This window comes from Topomyia yanbarensis, chromosome 1 (genome assembly GCF_030247195.1).
Source record: "Topomyia yanbarensis strain Yona2022 chromosome 1, ASM3024719v1, whole genome shotgun sequence".
Classification (NCBI taxonomy): domain Eukaryota; kingdom Metazoa; phylum Arthropoda; class Insecta; order Diptera; family Culicidae; genus Topomyia; species Topomyia yanbarensis.
Window position 1 is genome coordinate 13,531,497 of NC_080670.1, and position 25,000 is coordinate 13,556,496.

A 25,000-nucleotide genomic window follows, 5' to 3' on the forward strand; every position below is an offset into this window, starting at 1 on the left:
TAGTTCGTTCGCGCAACCGACTAGATGAACGAAACGTAAGCTTTCCGGTGTTCATTATCATTCGATTCAACCAGGGTGGCCAGACCTACCGATTTATCGGTAGTCCTACCGATTTTGGTCTTCCCTACCGATTCACAGACGACCAAGGTAAAACTACCGATATTTTCTTATCCCTACCGAAAACTACCGATTTTTATTGATTTTGGACACATCCTACTCAACATTTAATTTTGAGTTGGATTTGGTCTGAGATCTGTGTTTTCAGTATTTTACAATTCTATGTCAACACTACGTTTTTGGAACAATTGGATTCAACAGCGATGATCAGTCATCAGAGCATTGTCGGTAGACTTTCGGTTCGCATCATCGTGGTGAAATTTTCGAGAATAAAATGACGAATTTTCCCAACCGTGTGAAGTAGACAATTTCCTTCCGACTCGCGATCATTTCAGTAGTACCTATGTGCCGAGTGTACAGCGGCATTGATCGCAAAATAGATCCAATCCGTGATGAGACGATATCACACACAAGTAAGCAGTGAAAGTGCAGAAATCGTGTCTGATCATGTTTGATCAAAGCGAGCGTCAGTCGACTCCTGGCTCGAAACTTGTGTTTGGAAGCAGCATCGTGTTGTGTTTGTGAAGCAGCATTGCAGCTATTTAAAAAAGTGGATAGAAGCAACTTGAGATTTTTTGCGCAATTTAGGTTGAGCGCAAGAGCATATTGCACTTCGTTGCAGCACGGCCGCTTGTTACGTTAGAGTGTGCTTTTTTTTCGTTTGCAACTTTCCGCGCGGTGGGTGCGATGATATTATTAATAGCTAAAAAGTGTTTTTTTTATTTTTCGTGCATATAAAACGCAATGTGCAACCAGTGGCTGTTCCGGATGCGAAGAAAATTGTCCCAAAGTTTTGAGAAATGTCTTTCTACGATGTACTGTAAGGTGAGTTATTGAATAAATATAAATTTATCATTACATTTCTCAAGTTTGAGAGACATGAAAATGTAATAAGGTCAGATAATGTTTTTTGTGTACATAGATGTCCACAGATCACAATTAGATTCTATGATTCTATCTCTAATGTATTGAAGCATCTGGCAGCACGACTCTAAATCAGTTATGACTGTTTTGAATGTACATACATAGTTAATCGTCCAACACGAAATCCTCTTGCAACACGCCTAAAATTTCCCCCTGATCCGTTTGCGTAAGTGTGCGACTCCCTATCATCATTATGCTCCAATCCTTTTCTTAGGATTCATCTAAAGATTCCCTTACGTGCCTCTGGAAGTTGTCTTTTCTGATATGGATGAAGCTGACGGTCTTTGATCACTAACTAACTAATCCAACAGTTGCTATGGCTTGCTGAGTTTTCGTCTGCCACAAATGCTAAAAAAACATCGAGGTAGATTTCGATGCTACATTTGGCTATAGAAAGTCCGCAATGTAGTCTGTGTGTCTTAGGGCCGATTTCTTAACCCCGGTTTAACTCTTCAACCACGTTTACTGAAACTTTAAACTTGGTTTAAAAGTTAAGCATATATGACGAAATCGGCCCTTAAGCTTGAAAATTATCTAAATTCAATATCGTAATTTTGAAACCGAAAATGACGAACCTATAGATAGCAACTATTGACGATTCAGCATCTGAATGCTATAAAGATATTTTTGTTGGTAAAGGGATATTGACTAGAGAAAGGAAATTCGGTGTTCGCCTCTAGTTTAAAATCCAATATACAGAACCTGTATTTTAATGATGACAATGTATCAAGTTAAACCAAACAATATTTTTGGCATAAAAAAGTCACAATTCTGGATTTCGAAATTGCTTGGTTATCTAGATTCAGAATGGTAAATCTTTCATGACAGTTCCTCGATTGAAACCGTGCTAGGTAGATATTTTAGGTATGGGAACGATATTTTGTAGTGGATTCAGAATATTATAGCTTAAATGGCACGTTCCCCGGATGTAGTCGGGGATTTGTGCCTCCTACTTTTAGAAAGTGAAAGGATTACACTTAAATACTGGTGGGCTGTTCTTCGCTGCTTAAGATGTCGATCATGACGTTATTGTTCTTCCCGAAACGTGTCTGAATGATTAAATCAACTCGTTCTAATTATTTGGCTCAGGGAACTTGGTTTACCGTTGCGATCGCGACCTCAACAGTGCAGGGAAAACACGTGGTAGTGTTGCGCAGTCTCTAACCGACTCTTATCCAAACATAAAGATGACATAATATCCGACTAACTACCACCAATCGAGCACTACATACACTGATTTTAAAGCTGCTTTCGATCGTGTCTTCTTTTGGTAAATATCGAGCGGCTGGGCACTCCATCAAATTTTACAGGGTGTCTTAAATCATATCCCGTAGATCGTTTTCTGTCTTTGAAATTGGTAACGAGTCATGTAGCTTCATCGACTTGTCGGGTGTTCCTCAAGGGAGCAATCTCGGACCGTTGCTTACTTTTTCCTTTATTCTTCAATGAAGTTTGCTATGTTATAGTACCCCCAAGGCCCAAACTTATAAACGCTGATGATCTTAAACTATTTCTCATTGTGCGGTCAATTGAGGACTGTATCCAACTTCAGCGACTTCCGGATTCATTCTGTAATTGCTGTAATCGTTTTTTGTGGGCTCTCAGTATGTCCAAATACTCACAAAAATTGAATTCCCTGGGGAGTGTCAGTTATCAGAGACCGTGGTGTACTTCTGGACTCGCAACTGACATTCAGAAACCATTGATCCCACGTTATAGCACAGACAAATAGAAGTATCGCCAAAGAGTTTACAGATCAATACTGGTTACGGGCGCCGTATTTTTTTTCCTTGTTTGGTCTGCACGATAGAAGTTCAATAGTTCAACTAAAATCCCAAAACTCGAAAAATCCCATTAGTGTAGGAGTATGTATTCCTCGTACCTTAACGGTTAGTTGAATAAACAATAATATTTTCCTGCATAAGGGAAATTTTTCCTTTTCCTAAAAAATAATGTTTTGATAGTCATGGGTGCGTTTCGACTAAATCCCCGCTCAAGCTGGCGCTAACCTATTCTGACAAAAAGTTAGTGTCGGTTTCTGATGAGACGAAGTCGAGACACACCCATGACTATTAAGTTAGGATTTGTGTCCTTGAAGCACAAAGACTGGTTTTACCAAAACTTTTTTTTCATAATTGAGAAATTTTGGTGATTATCCAATTTTTCTCCTTAGGGAGAAATTAGGGAAATATTTGATGTTTTGAGCTCTAAAAATTGCATAAAAAATCTTATCTAAATTTAAGCATGGAACTGTTAAGGTACGAGAAACATTAAGAACAATTGAAAAAAAAATGAAGAGAATCGGTTGAGTAGTTTTTCAGCAATCGAGCAATAGATCGAAAGTTACAGCGCTTTAAAGAGCGTTTCGTCTAACAAGAGCAGTGGTAACTTAAAATTTTAAACTGGATTATCTTGAAGGGTTGTTTTTTTTAAATGGTTTTTTCCGTGATCCTGATAGCTGAAAAGCTACTCAACCGATTTTCTTTATTTTTTCCAATTCTTCATAATTAATGTTTCTCGTAGTTTAACAATTGTTTTTATGCATAAATTTAGATAAGATTTTTTAGGAGAAGATGTTTTTTTAAATTAAGGGATATGTAAATTAGAATAACCAAAATATGAAAAATCAAGTAATAGTGGATCGATTTGCGGATTTTATTTGGATTTCTTCTCATTCTTCTAAATAAAAAATAAATCGAACATATAGTAATTCAAGATTTTTAATAGAATAGGCGGAAAATCAAAATTTCGGTTGCGTGTCACTGTTTTGGGGAGTGTGCTATCAATACGAAGGCATGATGACAAAATATCATTTCCAATATCTAGTTATTCCTATAAAATAAACGACACTATAATAAGAAACGGAATGATTTCTTCGTCATTGAATAGCATTTCAAAGGCAAAAGAGGATGTTAAATCACATAAATGTGTCAACGGTTTAAAGTTACTAAAAGTGAAAAACATTGACACCACAGAAATTTACAAAAAATAATAATTCTCGACAAACATGAATACGGTGTATAGACCAAATATCAAAATTCACTTTGAGGCAAAATTCCGATCAAATCGTCATTCGCCAATCGTAGCTGCTGATAGTAAAGAAAAACCCTCTCTTTTGTTCACTACTGTAACGGCTTGTCCGGAATCTCCCCTCAAATAAAATTTTGACGGTTGGCTTATACGCCGTAGTCATAAGTTTGTTGAGAATTACAAGTAAAATTACAAAATCACAATTTAAAAGTTTTTGTAACATTGCTGCTTTAACGAAAATCAACGAATCTGGCAACGCTTCGATAATCATTAGCTCACCCGATCACGCAACCGACCGAATGAACAGAACGAAAGCTTTTCGCTGTTCATCCGCCTTTCAGTACAGGGTAAGATTCGACAGCGATGATCATTCATTGTCAGTTGGTGTCGGTAGGCTTTTGGTTCGCGTCGTCGTCTCACCTTATATAATTTTAGAGTGACGAATTTTTCCTACCGTTGTTTGGCGGATAATTTCCCGAAAGTTTCTTTCGAATTCCCGTGCGACCTTCGTTAAACCGGTTGAGTGGTACAGCGGCGTTAAATTGGGCGAAAGATTGTATCTGTGGTGACGCGTTATCACACACAAGAAGTGCAAGTGAAGAAAAAATCATGTCCGAACGTGTTCGATCGAAGCAAGGATGGAAATTTTGCGTTTGGCAGAGAAAGTGTCATCACGTTGTGTTGGTGGGAAGCGGATGCACTGTAGGTATAAACGGAAAATAAGTGACTAGCGAAAATGTATGGATTACAAATATCGGCGAATTCCGGGTTTGCGCCGTGATGGCGTGGGGTTTTTTGAAGTGGCATGGCTGCCTTTATCAGTCGTTTGTGTGTGTGCAATATTTTTTCACGTTTGCTTTTCACACTGTGAGTACGATGAGCTTATTAGTGGTTAAAATTGTATGCGTTTTTGCGTTACTCGATGCGATTCCAATAGCTCCAATAGTGAAAAAAATGCGGCGAAGTTATGAAAAATGTGCTTTCGATGGGATGACGTGAGCAACAGGTACCGTGAGGTGAGTTATCGAATAAATGTACCGTTAAAGATGTTTCTTTTTTTTTAATTTTTATGTTTATTGTTTTGCTGTATATTGTACATTTTAAGTGATATAAATATTTCATATTTGTTTTTCTGTTGGTTTGTGATTTGCTGTTTGGGTATGCCTTGGATTTTCACTGTATTAGTGTTATTTTGATACCGTTAAAGGTAAGAGTAATTTATGCTACTTATACAATTACCCTTCTAAGATCGAATTGTTCCGAAAACGTTTTTTCTTATTGTGGCTTTTTTGGATTCATAACTATTTTTCCCAGTACATTTTACGTATCCACGATAAGAGAATGCGTTGAACCATTGGAGAAAAAAATATTCAAGCAAAAAATAAACTATCAATAGTTTTAGATTTTGAAACTTTCTACCCAAGGAAAATGCTTAAAAAAATTGTGAACGGCAACGAATCTGGCAACGCTTCGACATTCATTCGTTCACCCGATCACACAACCGACCGAACGAACAGAGTGAAAGCTTTCCGGCGTTCATCCGCCTTTCGCTACAAGACGAGATTCTGCAGCGATGATCATTGTGATTGTCAGTCAGTGTCGATAAGCTTTCGGTTCGCGTCGTCGTCTCACTTTTCACAATTGGAGTGACGAATTTTCCTACCTGTATGGTGGATAATTTTCCGAAAATTTTGCGCTCCGTTCCAATAAACCGGCTGGACGGTACAGCGGTGCTGAATTCGGCGAAAGATTCTATCTGTGGTGACGCGATATCACATTGTGTGCAGTGCAAGTGAAAAAAAATCATGTCCGATCGTGTTCAATCGAAGTAAGCCATCATCAGAATGGCTTCTAAAGGTGAAAATTTTGCGTTTGGCGGAGGTGACATCGTGTTTTGATAGTGTGAATCGGGCGAATCGTAAGTATAAATGGAATAGGAGCGATTAGTGAAAATGTGGTTGAAAAAGAAACAAAACCAGCAAATTTCGGGTTTGCGCTGTGACCGCGAAGTACTTCGAAGCGGCATGGCTGTCTTTATCAGTTGTTGGTGTGCGTGTGCTATTTTTTTCTCGCTAGCTTTTTCGCATTGTAAGCGCGATGAGCTTATTAATGGTTAAAAAGATTGTTTTTTTTAGTTGCATATGAAATGCAAAGCGTTTTTTTTTTTGATATGTGAAATTGAGAAAAAATATGCTTTTGGTTGTTGAAATGTTTTGTCTCACAAGAGAGCAGTGTTCGAAGCATTGAAGTTTTTCGAGTATTGTATTAAAATACGTTGGATTCTTAGCTGGGCTGTACTTTCTGCAATTTATTATAAGGTAAGTTATCGAATAAGTATAACGTTAAAGACAAGCACGACATATGCTACTTAGACATGTTCTCTTTTAAGTTAAAATTGTTCCGATAACGTTTTTATTAAATATTTGGTCTGTTTGGATTCAAAACATTTTTTGTGTCATTTGGTGAGTCCACGGCAAGGGAATTTCTAAGAACCGTTGGAAACATTAAAAAAAAATACATGATAGTTTATCAGTATCATATTTCCAAACTTTCTAGAAGAAAAATACGATTGCGTAATGCTATACACATTTTTATGCGACTCACAAAACAATCATCAAAAAGCAATCGCTTCCGGCAACTTGTGATGAATTACTTGCAGTCGGGCACATTTCCTCTCGAATCTGCTGTCAAAATGCGATTATCCACGTAGAGAAACTTTGGCACCACTTGCACTTGCAGCTTTCCTTCAATAAGACCCACAGCTGACAAAATGTTTTCGATAGCTAAAACTCGGGCAAGATTTTTCGTCCTTTCCCGCAAACTACTAGCTGTCGCCAGATTACAGCGGAAAAACTTTGATTTTTTACAGCTTCCTGTTTCTTTTTTCGCTTTCCTCTCCACGCTTGCCCCCCGCCGGGCGGAAGTTGCATCCTGGCGATAGCTGCTTCGGCCAGCAGCGAAGAAGGCAAAATATTAACCGCATAGAGAGGAGAAACACGAAGGAAATCAATTTCTTTGACAACTAATAAAAAAGCTTATCGAGAAGGATATTCCTCCAGTAGCAGAAGCCGTACCAGCAGACGCTCCATGGCAGCGGAGGGATAGTTTTTCTCTGCTTCTTTTTTGTCCCTATCAACATTGTGTCCCAATTTTATCCTGCTGCTTTTCGCTTGATTCCACCAAAGCCGGCCAGCTGTCCCAATATGAGATACCGCGTGTCGTTCGCTGGATGAATGGATTTAGCCCCCCCATCCTTCGGTCCGGTCGCCAACGTCACCGTCAAAAGTTTCACCATCTTTTCCTTGGTTATACCACGGACACAGTTTTGAGATGCTGGTGAAAATTGGAAGCGGACAATTTTTATCCCCCTCGAAGTGTACTACAGAGTAGGAAGAAAGATTGGATGGTGGCAGTTATTAGTCATTTCTTCTAATTTTATTCTGTCATCGGACCGAAGATGTCGTTCCAAGAAAGGAAGTATCACAAATCAGGTGTCTCCGGCAGGCGAATCGATAGGAAAAATCTCTGAAGATTGTTTTTCGTGAATGGCAATCCGAATAAATTCTTTGTTCAAAGCCGTATTCACAGTATCGGAATCTGCATTCGAAATCACCCGTCACAACAGTCTCCAACCAGTCATTTTTCAATCCGGAAGCCAGCCGAATAATGTTGGTTCTTTCACACCCATTCGGGAATTGAATCTTGTTTGTTTTTTTTCATGTGATATTTCACGTGGTCCACAGAATGCGCTTCTTGTCCACGTGATTTATTACTCGCTAGTCGCATTTCTGATTGAAATTTATTATACACGATCATCTCCAATTATATTTCACGTGCTAAGAAGCCAAACAGAGTCTCGCCGTTGCTGCCGTCTGTCCTCCTCTGCTCGGTGGAGGCTGACCGTCTCGTCTAATGGAATGAACGGGATTTTCACACGCGAAAAAGTACCTTGAGAAATAGTCTTAGTTAAAAACAAGGCGCACTCGAAAAAATTAAAAAAATATTTTGTCATTCTCAAAGTTGTTTGTAGCATGTTAACAACGTTGCTGAAGACACCAAGTCTTGAACGATTTTTTGAAGAGGTAATTATTCATACTTACCTACTTCTTCTAGGATACTAATCCACTGTTGAATGAGATCGAACAAACTTACTTTGGACTATCTTCATTTTAGCGTGCAGCCGAAGAAAATAAACAAACATTTCTCAAAAACTAAAAAAAGGAAATGGCAAATTCGTTTCACAATCATTATTTCAAGTGTCAACATTGGCCAACAGTGGTTGTGTGTTGTTACATCTGCTGGCGACGATTGTATGCGGGAGGAGCCAACGTGCTTCGGGTACAGCTTACCCGCGTATGACAGCAAATAAGATAAATTATTCCGCTGGAGGGATGAAGGTACATAGCTGCTGGTGCGGGGGGGGGGGGGTAAAAAGCTGTTTCGTGTGGTTCCGCGGATCGGTAGCGAGCGAGCTGGCAGTGGTTGTTGGTTGATCTTGTTATCGGTGAGAAAAATGTCCGTGGCAGTGTATGTGTGTGTGAGGGGGGGGGGGGGTGTTTTGTTGCATCCTGGCCACAGCAAGAGCAAGACAGTGAGAAATGAGACAAATGCTATAAATAACAATATTTTGACAGCTGGATAAGAGTTGGAATGGAAGTCTCTAATGGACGACGACTGGCTCCGAGGTTGTCTTCCGATAGTGTCAGACTGGGCGGATTTGGTTCCGCTTGAAAGAAGCATTTTTAAATTTATTTTGAAACCAATTGAAGCGAGACAAAAACATTTCCTAAAACGTTACATTTGACCAAACCTTAGCTGTCATTCCGTGCAACCTCAAAGTCATCAACACAGAAATGACCAAACTTAATTCAGGAGACCGAACCCTATCTTCCACTGTTGTTATATCCATTTCGGAACAGTTATGGAGTACACATTTAGGAGGAACATGATTTTTCCTTCTCCGCAAAAATAAAACTTCTAGCTATAGTAAAAGTTTACACAATCTAATTTCCAGATGATTTCCCTTTTAATTTCTACCTTACTATTCCGCAAGAGTCCTATCTGATTCATTCATTCCGGGAAACGTCGTAGGAGATACTGCGTACAGGATCAAAGTTGTCAATATTATTTTCCCCCAGCCTGCTTGGTTTCACAGACAGATCAAACTTGTCATTTTCAAGCCGGTAGCTTTCCGTACTTAAAACAGAACTCGTTTTATGTGCATGCTCCTGTCTGCTCGATGTCATTATAGAATAAGTACCGGTCCTGAATCCCGGACAAAAAACAATGATGATCCCGTTGGGTCGCATATATATGTATACGAGAAGGACTTTTACCGGGACGATTAGAATGATTTAACTCCCCTGGGTTAGCCTGAAAAAGCCTATCTGCTTTTTGTTGATTGGACGGACAGTGTTTGCACTTCGTTGTGGAGTTTGTTGAGATTAGCCCTTTTTTCTGCTCGGACGGGGATACCGACGATAATGAGCTCCTGATGGTTGGCTAATTTGAGCTTTGCTAGGGTTGACCGATGTTTGCGTATGTTTATAGTTTTGGGGTGTTTTAGGTAGTTTCAGTTGTGTTGTGATTGGAAGTTTTGAGACTGTAAAGAGGTCTGACGAATGCAGGACTAATTTAATAAAAAACACCAACTTCTAGATTCATTTTGGTATTCTATTTTGTCCTGCTCTTGCTCGGTCTGGTATGGTTGGAATATTTGTTGAAATTAAAGAAATTATAAACTTCTCTACCCGTTTTATTTGCCTGTGTATTGTGCGTGGGCAAAGGACCATGACTCCTAGTCCTGCTGTGGGAATCCCATAAATATATTAAAATAAAGGAATCTTAAAGGTAGTCCCACTTCGAAACAATTTCTTGATGACTAACTGTAATTATTGTTGTGGCTACTCATCCATTCGGTGGAACAATTTCTGATAGTGAAAATGGTAACTTTGTTTCGGATCAATCGTCCAAGGAATTCAGTACTAGAAACTTTTAAAAGCATGGCCGTGGAGGACAATTCTCGACCGGATATAATATCTGTCTGCGGCATGATTTAGAAAAACAACTACACTGGAGGACATTTTGATGGTTTTTTGTCAAATTTGCTGCAAATAAGGATATTCCGAGAAACTGATTCCTCCAGTAAAAAACTCTTTTGGACTCGTTAAAAAAAACCATCTTGCGACATGGCCGGCTTGATGTTTTCGCTAAACGAGTGCGGTGGAGGATATTTTGAGGTCCTCTTTGTCCTCTTTACCGAGGAAACCGTAATAAACCCCGGATTGTGGTCAATTCGTCCAGAAACTTAAAATATCCTCCGGTGAACTTGTTTTGCAAAATCATGAAGTTTGACACGTTGCAAGATGGGTTTTATAACCGGTCAAAAATTGTCATCTTTGCCGGAAGAACCAGGTTCCCGGAATTCCCCGGATTGTGGTTAATTTGTCCAGAAACTCAAAATGTTCTTCAGTATATTTGCTCTTCAAAATCATGAAGTTTGACGTTTCACAACATAGGGTTTCAAAAGGGTTAAAAAGTGTCCTATTTGCCGGAGAAACCAGGTGTCCGGAATTCTTCGGGTTGTGGCCAATTTGACCAAAAATTCAATGAACTTCAGTGTACTTACTTGTTTTGCCAAATGATGAATTTTCACGTGCCGCAAGACAGTCGAAAGGTTCCCGGAATGCTCCGGATTGTGGTCAATTCGTCCAGAAACTCAAAATATTCTCCAGTGAACTTGTTTTGCAAAATCACGAAGTTTGACACGTCGCAAGACAGGTTTTAGAACCGGTCACAAATTGTCCTCTGCCGGAGGAACCAGGTTCTCGGAATTCCTCGGGTTGTGGTCAATTCGTCCAGGAACTCTCAAAATTCCCTTCAGTCTACTTGTTATACAAAATCATAAAATTTAACATGCCGCAAGACGGGTTTTATAACCGGTCGACAGGTGTCCTCTTTGTCGGAGGAACCAGGTGCCCAAAATTCCTAGTTTTGTGGCCAATTTGACAAAACACTCAAAATGACCTTTTCACGTGCCGCAAGACAAAGTCAAAATTTGCCCTCTTTTCCGGAGGAATCAGGTTCCCGGAATACTCCGGATTGCTGTCTGACGAAGGTCCAGGAACTTAAAATACCCTCCTTTGCCAGAGAAACTGGGTTCCCGGAATACTTCGGGGTGTGTCCAATTTGACCAAAAACCCTTGAAATATCCTTCAGTGTACTTATTTTGCAACATCATGAAGTTTGACACGTCGCAAGACGGATTTTATAACCGATCGAAAGGTGTCCTCTTTGCCGGAGGAACCAGGTTCCCGGTATACCCCGGTTTGTGGCCAATGAGAGCAAAAACTAAAAATGACCTTCAGTGTACTTATTTTGCAAAATGATGAAGTTTGACGTGCCTCAAGACAAGGTTTCAAAAGGGATAAAAAGTGTCCTCTTTGTCGGAGGAACCAGGTTCCCGGAATACCTCGGGGTGTGGTCAATTCGACCAAAAACACTCAGAATATTATCTAACGTATTTGTTTTACGAAACCATAAAGATTATGCGTCGCAACTGGTTTGATAAACGATATGAAAGTCCGTGAAAGTTTCCGAAAAGGGAGGTAACCCCAATACTTCCAACAATATACCCGGAACTAAGGTCGGTTCTAGAAAGATAACTTCATTTCTCAAATCTGGGCAAATTTTGTGATCGTTTGCAAAAAACCATATCAAATTTAGTTGGAACGGGCCTGAAAACCAATAGTTTGAAATTTAACATTTTCAGTGGAATGGGGGTTGGGAACGTGAAAAGGCAAAACACATTTCAATACTTCTGTAACCCGTCAGGATAAAAATTGAGCCCTGGAAGAACAACTATCAATTTTTACTCCTATTAACCATTGAGTGCAACGTTTAGGATGCCGTTTGAAACTTTGGTTAGGTGAAGAATTTCATTTTCCACAGTTATCCGTGAAAAAATCTAAGCACCAACCACTCTCGCTGTGGAGAATAGGCAGGAAGCAAAGAATCTGGTGATTAGCGATGTTACTTAGAAAGTTCCAAGAAAAGGGTAAAAAGAATCTTCTTAGCCAACAGTCAAGGTCCACCACAGGAGCTGCCAATGATTATGCTGAGAGAACACCATGTCGATTCAATTGGTTGAGAAGATTGTCCGCTCACCCGCCTAGCTACAGATGAATATCAATCAGAGACAAGTATACTGTGCTATATTTCTCTTTAGTGAAGAAAAAATGGGTAAAAACTATTTTTTCTCCACCAAGGAGAACATTATTTAAAACCACATTAGCGCGCTAAGAGCACAAAAACAATAACTAAATTATTCATAGAATTTGTATTTCGTCTTTGTCTCATCAGAATCCGACACTAACTAATAAGTGCCTCCATTTTTAGAGCTAGCTTAGTCCTTTCACTAAGTTATTGCTGGATTCTGATGAGACAAAGTCGAAACGCAATTTCCGTGTCTAAATTAAATAAGAGAGGTGATTTAATGAAATTAAAGGAAATTGCCTTTGTAAAATCTCCCGAAAACTATTTCGAGCTACTAGAGTGGAACTTTAATAATCATCAAAATGTTTTTTTTTGCAAAGTCGTAGTAAAGGCGATTTGATTTTCATTTTTCTTTTTTTGCGTACGATACACCGAAACACTTGTTAGACGCATATTGCCAACCACGAAATGAAAAATCAGTTGAACAAAGTAAATCTGAATCCAAGAAGTTAAGCCGTGGGGGCCCGCAATCAACCCTGGGTAATTACGAAGGGGTCCGTGTGACGTAAAAGGTTGAGAGCCGCTAGTCTACGGCAACACTCGCGGCTATTGAAAAATATATGTCGCAATATGGCGAAGTTCTCTCCGATAAGTGAAATAATTTTTACCAGATATTCTCAACGGTGTTCAAGTGGTGAGAAAGCGGTTGAACACCTCATTCCTTTCTTCGTTACCCTGAAACCTGGTGCACTCAAACTACACTATGTACTTATGACAATCAGTCTTCTGCGTGTCAGTATAGTAAACATTTACTACACTACGGAAAATTGGACCCTGGAAGCAGTGCGTGATCTCATAGCGTGATCTTTTGGCGTCCTTGGCGTATCCTTAGATTTGCGCCCTTTGGTGTTTACTTTGGCTTTCTTTTTCAAAATAAGTTTCTTAGCATATCGGATTCTCGTCATCAGTAACTAGCACCATATTGGTGCCAGTTAGATGATCAATCAAGACTAGCGCCAAAATTGGCTCTAGTAAGACTTAATCCTAAATGTAATACGTCTTTCGTGAGAGGTTTACCGAGCAGACAATTTATTCAACTTTACCATTCAAAAAACCGAAAAATTTAATTAATTGGCTGTTCCAGTGTTTACAATGGTTGGAAGCTTGTAAAAATACCACAAAATTTGATCGAAACTCGTTCATCTTTGGAATAATTTTTAAAATGAATGGATGGATATCGAACAAGATTCCGCATCGAAGACTCCGATTACCCGTTTAAAATAATACACATTGAACTTAGTCGGATCATATCTGATATTTTTTCGGATCAAAGATTATCTACTGAGTGGCATATTACTCAAAAGCGCGTCCAGATAAACTCAGAATTATCATATATTATCTAAATCAAGCAAATATCAGCACCGGCGACAAGCACTTCATGAAGACCTGCCGTGTCTACATACCCGCCTATAACATGGAGATCGACGGTGTGGTATCGATTCGAGTTTTGCTCGCGTGGATCTAACGAGGTACGCGGTTGGCTGTTTGAAAGATGACTTGCTCCAGTAAGCTAAGATTTTTAATGGCAATTGCGCAGGACGGGGCAAAATTGTATGGTCCCATTAACTCGTATCGGCCTTCAGTGGGACTTTGCCTATTTACGTCTTGTTCGACTGGGCTCCTCTGTATATTCGGATATCAATACGCTCTATTTGCTCGGGAAGAGTTCGACTCTGACGGTCCACCTGTGGGAACATCTGTTATGGTTCCTAATAACTATGAGCACATGAGAATACTTGTAAAACATATCTTTTTACAAAATATAAGAATTCGACGAAGCGCCGACAGAAAGTCGAAGCAAACAGTCTCTAGTATTAGAAATTTGGGATCAAACGAGGAGCTTCCAGGAATACCAGAACATCAAGTGGATCAAATTGGTGCATGACATGGTTAGAGCTAGGATAGGTACCGTCATTTTGTGTTATTATGGTACTTCCTCTACCTTCTCCTGGTACCGAAGATGCATGAATCATCACGGAACGGAATATGGTTACCTTCTCGATGCTATTCAATCTGGCCTACTCCACGATCTTTAAAGTGGTGACCTGCTTTACTGCCTTGGAATGTGGTCTGTCTCATTCAGGTTTCTCTGAAACTAAGAAAATGAGCGATGGGGGTTACAATAATTTTCATTTTTTTAAACTAGAAGCCTTAATATCCAACCCCTGCTATTTTTAATTAGAAGTCTTAAACTGTACCCTTACGCGTCATAAGCTGATGCCAGGGCCGAATCCAGGAAACAATTTCGATATTGGCCTGAAATTTCGATTTGGAAATGAACACTGTACAATTGTATTACGTATTAACCTCAATTAATGAAAATCAATGAAAAATTTGGTTTTAAATGGGGTTTGGAGTATGAAAGACATTTAAAATGGAAACTAATTTAAAATTTCTCAGCAAGTTGAGAATATCCGGGGGCCCGGCCCCCTAGGACCCCCTGGATCCGCCCCTGGTTGATGCTGACAATTCACCACCGCCGCTGAAATGAATCTTCGCACGTAATGGTAAATTGCGCATGAAAAATTCAAAGGACACTTAATAAATATGCCAAATTTTTTTTTATTTATTTGTTGTAAATAAATAGAAGACACATGATTCCATTAGGCTCACCCATCGAGCCGTGTCAAATAAACGATTTGAAAAGAAATCCATAGTTGTTTCTTCCAAACTAGCAACTTCTAAAACGAATTCAACCTTATACTCAAACCTCTTATTCTACTCAAGATTGTACCTAGTACCTCCAAACCAACAGCCAGTACCACTGGCAGTAGCAGTATACGACTAACGAATACACAATCACAAAGCAAAGTTCAACGATTTTCCATGTGATTATTCTTCCGCCTTGAGGTGAATCCACCGTCAATAAATACAACTAGGCTGTATACAGGAATAAAATTGACAGCTCTAACAATTGGTTTGCGGAAGCCATGGTGAAAGCAGTTAAGAAATAATCTTCGATAATATGTAATTACTGTCGGATACAGCCGAGCGCCCGTATACAAAATCGCGGCACTGCTGGAACGGAATGCCTATTGCCATATTACTTCCTAAGGAGAAAATTGGAACTAAACCATTTTGGGCATGAAGGGCCCAAACATATAACTGTTGAAAGTCGAGAATTTGCGTTTCGACATTCCATCGGTATCACGGTAGGATCGACTCAATCCAACTTTCTTCTTAGGGAGTAATATAGAAAACGGGAACCACGTTTCGATGTTGCTATAATTTAATCAATCAGAGCTTCTCTACTTGTGGAACGTCATTTGCGGGTAGTTGTTTTCTTGTGGAAACAAGTAGTGTTTTCGTTTGGGACTTAACGTCTATCTGGGGGCCAAGTCGGCCTACCAAATACTGATTAAACCAAGTCGAAACGCAATTCCATCCTTTATATAAGAACTAATGGAAAAAAATCAATGAACCAGTTCTATGGATCGTTTTCAAAGGTTTGTAGTCCCTAATGCTGCTTATTGAAAAAATCCAGTAGACTGTAATCTCTGCTCCAGGAAAAAAGTACCATAGCAAGCATAAGCGCCATCTCAACAGTTCAAGTGCTCCCCTAGCCGGGTTCGATAAGACAATTATACAACTCTACCTTCCTTGATGAGATGTACGTATCCGGATGTGAGTATACCTGATCCTACCGGATATGCATACCTGCCGCGCGCCACAAGGATAACGAATCAAACAAACGCAACGTGAGCAGGCTTTATCTGTTTGCCACTCTTATCGGTTGGAGTATAGCGATGGTAAATATTTATTCCCTATCCGGGTTTACTTCCGACCTGGAACGAATCGGTAAACTTCTCCCTCTCAGATCCCTCTTTCCCTGCTATCGCAAACAAACTCAATTCATATTACCTTCCGGTTTCGATGAGGGCAAAATTTATGGACCTTGGTAAGTGTAGGCGCACATATGTAAACAATTTAATCAGATTTATCAGATTTCGATTAAATTGTTGAATTATAATCTCGAACCCCTAGGCTGCGAGAGATGCCTACTATGGGAACACCCGGGACACGGTAGAGTCCCCATCCCCCGCGTCGTGTGCCAAGTGGGTAGTTCAACGATTTAGCATAATTTAGTGCGCATTCGGTTTCATGCGTTGTCATGACGGTTTCCCCGGTTGTTTGAAACTGGAACGGATCGTGCTTCGACTGTTTGATCAACTTTTCACATTGGAGTAGATGTGGAACATAAAATAATGTTGTTGTTTCCGGGAATAATAATAGAGTATAACTTGCCATTTCCATGAAATTTTATGCGTCTATCATTAGGTTAGGTTAGAATTTTGGACCTGGTTTTCGGAACCGAGCTAATCAAAATCCGTACCCGACCTGAATTCAAAGGTCAACAACTAATTAGAACCTTTTCCGATTCCAATGCGCCAAAAAAGCTTCAAATTTCCTGGTGATAAATTATTTCCTCTCGATTCTATTGTACCTATTATTAGAACTGTGCTATAATCTGATGCGTCGGACAATGCTAAAAACACAATGGTATTGGTGACGTATATAGGGAAACTTTTCTGTAATTTCTTCGATAGTTTATAACATTAAATGTTAGTATGTTTTTTCCGAAATAAGTAACTTTTTTTTAAAAGCAAGATCCGTGTGTGAAAACTTGAATGCTCCCAACCCAACGGACCTGGACTCGATGTATGGAATTCACATGGGAAAAATTGTTAAGAAACCTGCTGCTCCGGTTTATACCTTTATTCGTAACCCTGAAACATGGCACCCCTTACGCTCAAACAACACTGTGCTCCTATGGTATTCAGATTTCCACACGTGTCGGTTATGTAAATCAACCGCTCATTCTTAGTCTATTCTCAACCACCAAAGGCATCAGACACAATACCAGTGTGCTCTCTGCTGCTACCCAAGCCAACGCAAGCAGTTGCTTTTTTCTTGTGTGCTTTGTCTGAAGAACAAAGGGAACCGGTCTGAAGGGAACTATTGTTATATCAAGATGACTGAGTCTCGACAACAAAATGTGATTCTTCGGGCTAACATGGTGGCCATTGACTTCCGGTCTTTCCGCATAAGACCGAGTATTGGTGATGTGGAACATTTGCTGAAGGGGAAAATTCAGCTTCGGTTTTCAGACGTCAGTTTCATCCAGTTGGAGCACGTCAGACACGCGGTGCTGATAACGTTCAACAAATTCGCCCTGGCGAAATAATTCATTTCGCAAAACAACTTGAAACACGTTCTGGATTGTGACACCGCAAAAATCAAGATCCCTGTGTATATGGATAACGGAAACGTGAAAGTAAATTACATGATTTGGCACCACGTACTTGCAAAGTGGCCATTAAAAGATTCATGTCGTATTTCGGAGAAGTGGAATCCATTACGGAGGATACGTGGAGGAACTACTTTGGTATTTCAAATGGTGTTTTTGTGGTGAGATTGCGGGGAGACCAACCCATTCCCTCCTACCTTACCCTGCAGAAACCGCTAAGAAAAGCTCATCTACAGAAAGAAATACCAACACTCAGTCTTCAATATCATTCCCTGAGCCACAAACGGTTGCCAAATTTGTGGCTGCTGTTCAAGCAATAATGACAACTGCGAAAGCCGCGTCAAGTACCACAAACTCAACAGCTAATACCATCAATGAGGGAGCTACTAGCAATGAGGGAGGGTTCACGCTCGTGACCCGAAAGGGAAAAAAGTTAGGAACAACACCTGATCGCGAACATCAAGGCAGTAACCCCGATGATGACCCGGACAAGTGCGAAGGCGACAGAGATACAAAGGACCCTCATGATATATCTGACGTGGATGCAAATATTTCCCCGACACGAAAACGGATCTCCGCGCGCAATGGCAAGTCGCGTGTACGGGATCGATCTTAGCGTTAATTGTTTATTATTTTTATTGTTTACATCATTTAAATATATAAAAGACCCACGGCTCCGTGAAGCTAAAGCCTTGAGCCGTGCCAAATAAACAATTTACAAAAAAAACCGCCTATTCTGGGAAATCCCTGTGCGTAAGATCCTATGAGGAAACAAAAAAACAACTGATATGTTAAAAATCGGCTTCAGGCAAACCGCAGACTGATTTCGAACGATCAGCTAGTACTACCACCATCAAGAAGGATGATTATACAATCGTAGCACGAAAATCGAAAAAAGCAAACTAATCAACCATGATCTCGAAGAAACTGGTAGCGAGATAGTATGGATGAAAACGATAACCGATGAGGTTGATCCAATGGTTCTGAAGTATTGTCAGATGGCGCTGAAAATGGCGCACCACTGCGGAAAGGAATCAGTTGAATTACATTTTTCTACATTTTCCATTAAATTTTTAAATTTTTCTCAATTTTATTTTCTATGCTCTATTACTCATTTAATCCATTTATTTAAAATTTCTTTTTTTATTTGATTTTCCATTTTTATATTTTCTCCATAAATTTTTTCATCGTTTTTGTGATAATTGCGGTTTTTACCATCCCAAAATTTTTACCTATTTTGATATTAGTTTTACCCATTTACATTTTTTTAAACCCGCATAAAAATAACCGGTTCACTTTGATTGGCATAAAAGTCTATGCACATAAAAAACCTTAATGTAATCCACTTATTAATAATCTTCTTTTTGTTTTTTAATTATTCTATTATACCCATGGATTTGGTTTTATAATTTAGTCCATTTTGAACTGTTATACTATTTTTATTTTTTTTATTTTTACAAGTTTAATTATTTTCTATATCTTCTATTTCATCAAATTCGGCTTTTTCCCATTTTTTAGTCCATCTATGTATCCATTTTTAAGCTTCTTTTAACGATTATACATCTGTTTGTCCATTAATCTTATTTCAATTTTTTTTCATTTTTATGTTTACTTTTATTGTATATCATTTTATTTCTTTTTTAATTTTTAATATATTTTTTTAGTCATGGGACAGTTGTGCATATAGCGGTAGTATATTCATTTTCTAAATATCGTTCTATTCTACAATTATTCATTTTCTTCCCAATTTCTTTATTTGTTCCATTTGACCTTTTATTTCATTATTGTTATTTTATTAGCATCCATTATTAATGCTCCATTTTAAGTAATTTGGTTTTTGAACTTATACATTTTTAATTTGACTGCTTTTTGGTTTTGTTTTCTGTTTATTTCAACCAGCTCAATTTTTCTATTTTCTTATTCCTTGTTTGTCATTTTCAAACTTCTCTCATTATCTCGTTATTTTATTATTTTTTATATTTATTTCCCTCAAATATTTTTTGTCGCTAGTCCATTTTTTATTCTAATTTTTTATATCGTTTTGATTATTGTTATTGTTTTATTTGAATTTTGTCCTTTTTGCATTGTTAATTTTTTTCATGATTCGTATTCTTCAATTATTCAACTTAAATTTAGTTTTCCGTTATAATTTTTCTTTTAATTTCGAAATTTTTTCATTTTATTTTTTGTTGGTTTTTATTTTTGCTGTTAATTATTTTTTCTATCTCCTCAGTCAATTTTCAACATTTTTGCGATTTATAAGCTTCTACTATTCTTCAATTCTTTTTCATTGGATTTATTCTTACATTTACGCTTAACTCAACTGTTCAAACATATCTTATATAGTTCTTTCCATTTCTCTCACTATATTGAAGGAAAAACTTAGGGGAACCACACAAATATGCAACTGCCCGAACGATCGTGGTCGTGGGGAATGTCCAACTCCTCCACTCGGTTGTATTTGCGGTTTTCTTCGTATTTCAGTTCTAAGATTCTTTCGAATTCGGGAGAATGATAACAGAAAACAAAACTGTAAGTCGATTCTAATATATCAGTTTATCATCAGAATCGCTTTCTTTTCTACCTGAACCTATAGTGTCACCGTACACGTGCATTATTTTTTATAGTAGGTTAAAATCAAACTTGAATTAAAAAATACGCTAAATCTTCAAACATCTGATCGGTACACTCAAAAGTCATCATCAGAATAGAGATCCGCGGGTACATTTTAGATTCCACGCGAATATGCAAGCAGCCATACGCTTTTACAAGCGAATGAATCCAAATCCAATTTTAGTTATATACACGTGGCATATTGACGCCAATAAACGCTCGAGGCCATCGCGATAATACATTCTGGGTCACAAACACAAACATGCAATCACGATCATCGACACGCACAGCTACGCCCGCGATCTTGCAAATATAGAAAAGTTTCGGTGATTAGCTCAACGTGTTACTCCTTTCCACTTTATTAACGAATGGTTTCCAGCGCGAACATATAAACGCCCGTTACCACGCGATCATGGAACGCTCACAACTAAACCGTAAACTTTTTCTACCACTATCGCAATCACGGCTCGCTGCATTTGACCTTAAGCAGTGTGTTAGTGGGTCACATTTCCCGTCTCGTCTGCCATTTTAGTTTTGACATGGAGCCCTGACCTTCCGAGTATTCCGAAGGGATCACTCCAAAGAAGAAAGATTCTCCTTAAGGCGAAGTACTCATCGAGGTTAAAGCTCCAATAACCAATAACAACAAATAGTTCCCAAATCATACATTTCTATTTAATTCATCTTGTTGCTTTCTTTGTATTTTATATTTGTTCATTTCCATCATTCATATTTCAGCTCAATTTGAAAAAGCAATTAGTTTTTTTTTCTGCTATTTTTTCAATTTTTAGTCTGGTTCTCTATATTTTATGTTCATTCTATTTTGAATTCATTTCATTCTGCAAATTTCTCCAGACTTTTGTTGATGTATTATTGTTTCCCATATTCATTTGTTCGTGTGCTTTTTGATGTTTGTTTCGTTTCTACAGTTTTTGTTACTAATTTGCGTCTTCTCGGCTTATTCTTTTTTCTATTTAGTTTGACTTTATGTTATCAGTTTTTGCGTTTTTGATTATTTTTATTTGATCCACCTATTGAAATCTTCCATTTTACAATTTTTGTTTTTTCGTCGCTTCCATTGTTTCATTATTTTCATTTTTTTATTTGATTATGAATTGTATTTGCATGTTTTTCCTTTTATTTCAATCAATCCTGTTTTGATATTTTATTAGATTATTTATTTAATTTTAAAATTTTCCTTCCATTTTATGTATTTATAGTCTTTCCCATTTTTCTTTCTATTTTTTTATTTTTCATTTATTTCCATTTCTTCCAATTTTTCAATTATTCTATCATTTCCAAGGTTTTCTTTTAATAGTACCTTTTCTTGGTTTTAATTTTGTTTTTATTTCATATTTTTTGTTCTTTTGTTTATTTTTTCCATGTAAAACCTTTTTTCCTCTGTTTTCACATTTATTCCTCTTTGAGTGTTTCAGTTTTCTCATTGTGCTTATATTTTACTTTCGATATTTTAATTTTTTAGAAACTTTTTTAACTTTTCCTTTTGTTATTTCATTTGTTTATTGAAATTTTTCTATTTTTGGTGTCATTTTTTTTATTTCATTTATAATATTTCTTATATTTTTTTATTTCATTCATTATTTTATTGTCCAGTCACAGAACCTACCAGATCCACGGATCTGCTCAAGAAAATGTTACTCATGAAGAGGTGACATTGTTAAACCGCCAGTAGGAATCGAGCCGGTTCAGAATAGCCAATGGTTGCCAAGAACAGCGTTTTCCCGATAGACGCAACTAGAATCAAGTTAAGCGACATTGTAATAGTCGTCGAACTAATTATCGGTGAGCTCTTTTTATTTTATCTTTACCTATAGTCATTCAACATAAACACTGAATACGCGTCAACTTTTTGAACACGCATTTGTGGCAAGGAATAGAAAATTTAATTACAATACTGAAATTATTGTGGTACACGTATTATAATTGTCCGGGGCTGGACAATGAGAAGCTGGCCTCATAGTGTACCGCTAGGTCTCTGTCATTCATTCTGAAATGGGTAATTGAAAAATCGTTAGAGCTAACACCTACTGCATCCCGAGATTAACTTGTTTGCGTGGGCTGATTGGACCATATGCTGAAAACTTTTTTTTTTCATAATAGCACTGTCGGCAAGTTGGATTTAAAAGGTTACACACACACACACACACCTATTTTTTATTATTTTAATCATTGTATTATTTGTTGTATATAACTTTGTTAATTACTTTATTCGTTTTTATTTTAAATATTTTTATTTTGAATTATTCTATTCTTTATCAATTATTCTTTTTTTAATTTCTTTAATTTTATTTTTTGCTATTTTGAATTTTTTTTTTGTTTTTCCATTTTGTGTATTATTTCAGTTTTTTTGTTTTGTTCAGTCTCAACAATTATGTATAGAAATTATCAATCTGTATTCCGCTAATAGTACCGTGTTTCGCAGCGCGACGCAGCAGAGAAAACTTTGAAAGCTCAACAATTTTCGACTGCTGGCAGGATTTAGTATGATTGGCTCGCTAAAAACTAACTTTCAAGCTATAAGATATTCATCATATGCGTCGTCAAAACCGTGTCCGGCACCCACACCAAAATCGCGCGACAAAACTCGCGCTTAAGTAGCCCTTATGAAGTCAAAAGTTTCCAACAAACTTTGGCCCTCCGGCAAACCTGGAAAATCGCCCCAATAACTCACCGCGGTGCGCGAGACACCGGGTGATAACTTCGTGCGCTATAATTCAACAATGACAGATGGCTTCCCGAGGGAATGGTGGCGTGCTCTCCCCGGATTTAGAGGACTCTTCATTCTTCATCTTTATGGATGTTACCCCTTTCGGTTGGAAGCAGGAAAGTGGCCGCGGGGTACCATGTAAAATAGCTGAATAAGTAATCCTGCTGCTGCTACTTACTTTTCCTTTTTTTTTTTCTGATTCCGAGTTTACAGCTTCGAAACGGAAGCCAAGCAGCTTCATTAGCATAAACGCGGTAAAGTTTGCTTTTGCCTCCGTCACCGTCAGCCAGGAGTTTATTTTTTCACTAGATGTTCGGGATAGAAAAAAATCTACTGTCACCTCTGCTAGCCGCCAGGCCAGATCGAGAACGTAGAGAGGAAGTGAAATGCAAAAAAAACGGATCCAAACTTTATGCTCAACAGTCAAACTACGGATGCTTAGTTAGTTATCCCGGGAGCACCAGCTATACAGTTATTACTAATGGCGTTACGTGTAGAACCGAAAAGAATAAAAAAAATAGAAAATGGGTAAACGAGCCCCTCCTACCAACGATCGCTGGCAACACTGTCTGGAGGCAAGATAACTTGAGAATTGTTCTAGGAACAAACAAACAAACAAGCAAAAAAAGTGACGCTCGTAAAATATTGGCCATTCTTTTTGGATCCGAAGGCGGCAAAGAGGAACGACCAACTTTGCTGATGCTACTATAGTGCTGTTTGTTTTAACAGTACAGAAGCACCTTCTGGCGAATCCGAGCGCTTCTCATTTACGGGAAATGACCCAATAAGGACCCCATTGGAGTTGTCTTCTCCCTTATTGTTGTTCTAGATTTATAGTTTTGTGAGCCATGACTGCTTATGGTAAACGTAATTTTTTTTCGCTTTTTTATGGTACTGCATATTTAGTTAAAAAGGATGATTACGGAGGGTACGCGACGAACCGATTGGTTGTATGCTAATCTCACCAAACAACCCACTAAAGTAGTGCTTATCAAGACGAAAGCGATTCGCAAAACTTCGAAAAAACAAATTCTTCGCAGAGTAGTCAAACTGCAATCTGCCGCCTACTTTCGAGCGTCAATAACTTCGTCGTAGTAAGCCTCATTTTTCGAAGGAAAGAACAAGTTTCCAAGCACACAACCCCACACCGACCCTCGTTCCACCTGCTCGTCGCTAATCAGCCATTTCCGATTGTTATCGATTTCGAAATGAGCAAGTTTTTCCGCCCGGATGAAGATTCGATGGAGCCAACGACGTCATCGGCATCGTCGTTGTCGTCGTCGCCGTTGGTTGTTGAACTTTTCTGCGAAATGTATTCTCTCTTCCCCATGGTAACTCGGTTGCTATCAGTGGAATGGTTCGATAGGGAATAATAAGAGCACAGATAACGGATGTTTTTTCTTCATATTGGACATAGATGTAAATACCTGTTGCAATAACTGTCATTTGAAACGATGCGAGCGATTACAATTTTTGTAGGTGGCGCTGCGATGTAACTAGCTGTCAAACTAGCTGCATCAAACAGTGAAGTACTGTGGACCAATATTTATCGATCTGAAAATTTACACAGGTTTTTAAGAACAAATGGTTCTTGCTTGAATGTCTGTTATCTGTGATAAAGGTGACTTGCCCGATCGGGCAGTGTGATATGTGAGCAATTTTCAAAGAGTGCACTCGCTAGGCCAGCCACTTCGTGCAGATTTCGATGTCGAAGAGATTTCCGCCTTCCGCAAGGGAAGGGTTCTTTTTCCCGCATTGTCGTACTAATCGGTAGTACTTTGAAGAAGTGTTTGGCTGCTGGAAAGATTGCTGCTATTACCTACTAGGATACTACTGCTACCAGAGCGAATGAAAGTGGCTTCAATGGAGTTATACGACAGCTTAGAAATAAAATTCTGAAGGGAATTTGCAATATCACGTGGGTAACAATTGAAAAATCTGTAAGTGTGATGTGCAAAGAATTTCCGCAAAGTAAAATTTTGATTAAAACAAGTTTGAGCGTGTATGTCAATGAATAAAGTTGAATTTTTTTGGTGGTATACAACGGGGAAAACAGATCGAAATGA

General features: G+C 38.4%; 1 protein-coding gene across 1 annotated transcript in view; it reads left to right on the forward strand.

The window, feature by feature from the left end:
* The window catches only part of LOC131693634 (huntingtin), a 70,585-nt gene that overhangs the window by 13,816 nt on the left and 31,769 nt on the right, over positions 1 to 25,000 (forward strand). The gene's annotated exons all lie outside the window — the stretch shown is intronic.